This window comes from Hydra vulgaris, chromosome 02 (assembly GCF_038396675.1).
Source record: "Hydra vulgaris chromosome 02, alternate assembly HydraT2T_AEP".
NCBI lineage: Eukaryota > Metazoa > Cnidaria > Hydrozoa > Anthoathecata > Hydridae > Hydra > Hydra vulgaris.
Window position 1 is genome coordinate 27,222,387 of NC_088921.1, and position 5,692 is coordinate 27,228,078.

The 5,692-nt window shown below is 26.1% G+C and overlaps 1 long non-coding RNA gene across 1 annotated transcript; it reads right to left on the bottom strand.

Annotated features, from left to right (window-relative positions):
* Positions 1–2,325: 2,325 nt before the first annotated feature.
* LOC136076463 (uncharacterized) lies at positions 2,326–3,217 on the bottom strand. Its single transcript, XR_010636291.1, has 2 exons — positions 2,935–3,217; positions 2,326–2,813 (listed from the first exon to the last, which is right to left on the bottom strand). It is a non-coding gene; the product is annotated as an uncharacterized LOC136076463 (long non-coding RNA).
* Between the last annotated feature and the right edge of the window lie 2,475 nt (positions 3,218–5,692).

Genomic DNA, 5,692 nt, shown 5'->3' on the forward strand with positions numbered 1-5,692 from the left:
AGATCTCATTCGACAAGCATGAAAAAATCTTCCACACCAACTAATATTATGTCAGGATTTTGCGTGAGAGAAATTTGGCCTTATGATAGACATGTATATGGGGATGATATTTTTTTACCATCAGTTGTAACTGATAGAGATGTGCCTCAATAACCATGCAACGATGGCTAATGCGAGAAATCAATACAAGTGCTATTCTTTCAGATATCTCAGGTTTGGGTGTGCAACATGAAGCAGTAAAAGAAAAATTAACTGTATTTTCTCCTGAGACTGTACGAGGTTATCCAATGGTAATTTAAACTAAATATTCTTAGTTTAGGTTTTCTTTAAATTCTATATCTATATAATACTATTATATATATTTTGCAGGTACCTTTTCGTAAGATTTTAAGACGTGGACATAAAAAGAGAAAGTCTATGATTGCCTCATTAACACCAGAGATTTTAATAAAAAAAGATGAAGTACGAAACAAAACAAAAGATAAAAAAATTGTCCTTTCTAAAATCCAAAAATAAGAGGAAAAACATATTACGGAAATCGAATAGTGACCTTGATGTAGATTTCAACAAAATAACAAATGAGGTTTCTGCTAATTATTACTCACTAGAGTTTGAAGAAGAATTGAAAACTGTTTCTTTTAGCCTTATTCAAAATGTGAGTGTCAGTGATTATGTTCTTTGCGAGGTTTGTAGTAAAAACATCATTTCTTGTTATGTAGGCATACTGAAGAAAGAAATAAACACAAATTTTGATATAGAGGACAGCTTTATAAAATGCCAGAATAAAAAAACTTCTAAATTTGTCAAACCTAGAATTAATGACATTTGTAGTGTGAATATTAATGATATAAAAACAGTCCTGCCTCAACCGCTTGCTAGAACAACATCAAAAACAAAAGCTGAAATCATTTTCCGAGTGAAGTTTATGATCTTAAATGTAAAATAAGTTTTTCCTTTTTTTAATAAAGCAATTTTAATTCTTAAAATGTAATCTTAATTTGATTGAAAAAGGCATTGATAATTACATTTTTTTTTCTATTATTCACCTCTCCATTTTCTATTATTCACCTCTCCATCATTCCTCTTTTTCTATTATTCACCTCTCACTTTAGGTGAGGAGACTACGCATTTTCAAATATTTTTTTATTGTGGTTACAACCCTCTTTCAACCCTTTAACTCGGAAATACGAACCTTTAAGAACAAGGCCCGCTGTGCCGAGAAACTAAGTTGAGCGTGGTACTTCCAGGGATGTGGGGGAAGTCAAACTCCGAACCTCTCGCTTACAAGCCAAACGCTCTATTACTTCTCCACTGCCGCGTTTTATTTAAATTAAACTTAACATTAAAATCAAAATTTGCTCAAATTAGTATATAACTAGATTTGGAGTTGTTTTTATATAGTCCCACATCTCCCCCAAATGTTCCACTTCTCCCGCACACTTGTCCCCACAACTCCCACACAAGTCCCACTTTACCCCAATAGCAGGGTTCCTAATAAACTAAAAAATATTTACTTTATTAAAAAATTCTGTCAATCTTATGGGGTGGATTCGGTGCCCCAAACACTGCTTTATTTGTTAAGACTAGTTTGGTTCAGTTCACACATCAAATAAAAAAGGTATTGCAATTACCTTGAAAAAAAAAATTCGTGTCCTATTTCTCCCTACTCTCCTCTACATCTATTAAACGTGAAAACAACGTTTCGACAAAACGTTCAAATTTGGTCGATTATCTGTTTTGAATGAAATATAGCTTAACGTTTAGAACAAACTTCCATAAAACGTCTGCATTCAAACGTTTTTTAGACGTCTATTATAGGATTCTTATGGGTATATAAAGCGTTTAGATTTTGTCTAATTTACGTTAAAATTTATTCTAATAAACGTATATAAAGCGTTTAGATTCAGTCTATATAAAACTTTTAGATCTTGTCTAATTGTTTCTTTGATTTAGTAAACGTAGATTCAATTTATTTATGTTTTGAAACTAATATAAATTAAAATTACGTTATAACATTTTACCTTTATATAATTAATAAGAGTTATTTAGGTCTTTAGATTTATAAATAAGATATAATTATAAATAGACTCGTCCTACTATTTTTTTAAAATATTATAACATGTTTTCAAACTTTTATACTCTACTACTTATATATACTTTTATTTTATAAAGCTATATATAAAGTTATAAACTTAAATATGACGTTTTCATATAGTGGGGATTTAGAGAAAAAATGTTTGTGCTTTATACTTGTTAGTGTTTCGATAATTAAAAAAAAATTAAATGATGTAGCTTTTTGCAGTGGAAATTTTATAATTTCTATCAAATATTTTTTAAATTTAATCTAATTAGCAGAAAATAAATGTTTACATTAAGAATTAGTCAAAGTTTACTAATAAAATTATTAAACTCATAAGCAAACAGTTTGGATCACTGCTTTCTCTTCTTTATGCATTATCATAAATCTTCCTAGTATACCGTCTACCGCTTGTATATGATACACCTGTTCTTGTGCAACATTATCTTCTACATTTATATCCAGATCGTCTCATTTCGTAACCTGATTTGTAATCGCAAAAAACTAGGGTAAAATAGTTAGCATTTTAAGTGTACATTCATAAATCAAAATTGGAATTACACAGAAAAACTTTACATATAGAAGATTTTCTGAATAAAAGTCTTCAACATTTCCTGTAGTATCCATGCTTATTTTTGACATTAAAAAATTAGTAAGGTAGCGACATAAGATACGCAGTGGTTTTTACCAGCTCTGTTCCACCAATTTCTTTAGCAAATGTTAAGCTAAATTGCATCTAAAATAATGAAATAAATATTTAGTTATTAAACCTCTTGATTATTGCAAAGATAAATACCTACTGTTACACAATCATACTAGAGTTTACAAAATGAATTTAAACTATTTATAAAACTTACAAAAAAGTTCTTGCAGCAGGACTTTCATAAAGAGAGACCAGCAACTCATATTTTTTAACTGTGTCAATGTTGCCATCAATAATTTCTAAAACATCGGAGTCCATTGATTAGTTGGCATTTAGAAAGGTATACTGTCGCGATAAGATCTTTTTAACTTCCATGAATTAAAATGGCGCTCTCGACACTCGCTTATTATTTATTTATCAGTTGTTTTGCTTTCAGTTGTTGTAAATAAGTGAAGCTTGAAAACGCATTAAAATCTAATTTAATTATTTAGCCGATAAAAATTAATTTTTTAATATATTTTTTATTTCGTTTTAGTTATTCTTATTTAAACCGAGTGACTCAAGGTGTTATGTGAGTCTTCTGAACAACGGCTATATTACTATATTATAAAATAATAAACGCTTATTAAACGTAAATCAATTGTTTAGAATAACGACTTATATTAGTCAATATTGTAAACATTTGATTGACGTTTAATAAACGCATATATTAAAAGATTTAAAGCGTAGATTTTAAACTTATAAATATTTACGTTTAATGAAGGTCGATTAAAGGTTTACAATATTGACTAATGTAAGTCAAAATTCGAAACGTTATATCGACGTTTAGTAAACGTATATATAAAAAAAGTTTGAAATATACATTTCAAATCAAGGGTCGATTTTTAGTCAATAATAGATCGCTAATCGTTTTATTCATTTGTCGGCAAATTTTGGCAAAATATTATTCAGTTCTGAACCGACATGTGTTTACTGGGACATTAACTATTTTTTTCCATATTTGCTATGTTAACTATTATTTAACAAAAATATAGCTTGTATCCTTAATACAAGCTATATTTTTGTTTATATTGTTTTTGCTTTAGAAAATTGTAATTAAAAAATCTTTATATATTTAATAAATAGTTTAAAGATAAAGTATAAGGCATGTCAGGCATGATAAATATATTTAGACCTTTTCATTTTAAAGCAATTTTTTATATATTTATACTGTTTTCTTATTATTGCCTGAGAAGTTGTAACTAAGAAATCTTTAAAAATATTTATAAATTTTTCCTAAACATATTTGAATATGTTTACAAATAATAAATTTATATTTAAACTTGAGTTTACGAAAAACCTTTTAAAAAATCTATGGACAGATATGACTTAAAAACAAATTTATTTAAAATGTATAAATGATATATAATTAAATGCTTAGTAAAACAGAAGAAATCAAACCAATAAAACAAATAATTTGTCAATTTTCTTAGAAAACAATAAAGGTTAACACAACAGAAATTTTGTAATAAACGTACTTATCAAAATCAGTTATAAAAGCCGCCATCTTTAGGATTGAGGCCTAGCACAGCCGAATATAAAGAAAACCATATTATAATAATTAAAAATATTTATTTCTGATAGGGACAATGATTAAACATGTTTTAAATAAATACGTAACTCAATAGCAATGGAAAATTAATATTTTAAAAAATATTTGATAACATGACAAATGAGGAGCCCTTCTGCAAAACGCTAAATCACAAAAATAAAAATTTTGAGTTAGTTTCATTTTCATATTTTATGTAATGAAATCTACCATCTGTTTAAATATTAGATCAATTTAAAAATTTTTGGTTCTAAATATAGAAATTAATAAAGAATATAGAAATAAAGAAATTAAGATAAAAATATAGAAATTAGTAAATATCAATTTCAGTTGATGCGTTACTAAAAGTACTTCAGTTTTTTGTTGTTTTTTTAAAATCAGTTTACGAACGTTTACGAACGTAGCGCGTTTTGCAAATGGGCTCCTCGAATAAAATAGATTTAAGAAAAAGGATCTATAAAACTATTTATAACCATTTTTACCAATAGACACTAATAAAAAGGTAAGCCAAGCTCTTATTCATTTTCAAATTATTACACAAAGTACATCGAGACAATTACGAAGAGTATAATCGCATTACATTGCACTAAATATTAACATACATATGATTTTTATATTATTACGAAAGGATAGACAACAGAACCTAGATAAAATCAAGTTGTAATCTTTGATGAATATTTACGTTTGAGTTTTCATATAAAACGTATTCAAAATAAATTGTCAAAAAATTAGCAATCATGTATAGGAGTTAACCATTTTTTATCAATAGTTTTTAAAAAGTTTATATTTCTCTTTTATTCATCGTTATTTAATTTATTGCAATATTATAGTACAAACCATACAAAATTAAAAAAATTGTACTGTAAACAAAAACACGCATGCAGAATAATTATGTTATTTCTATGGTGTATATTAAATTATATACTTTTTCTTTTTAAATCTTAGTTTAAATTTTTAAGTTTCAAGCAAATGATAATATCTTATTTATTTTTTCTTATTTACTTGATCTTGCGCTTTCCTTAAATTTTGATTCTTCAAAATTTTTTTTTTAAAAGACAACGAACTGTTTTACTTTTAAATTATTTTGGTAAATAGTTTGTTAACAATAGATATTTAAATATTACGATTTTTGTAAATACGTGAGAATGTAACTCGGTGATAAGGTTAAATAAGTCTTCTTCTTACCCCGCCAATATTTATTTTTATTTTAATGCTTTGAAACTGTATATATTATTAAACGGCAATATTTATATATATATATATATATATATTTATATATATATATATATATATATATATATATATATATATATATATATATATATATATATATATACATATATACAAATATATATATATATATATATATATACATATATATATA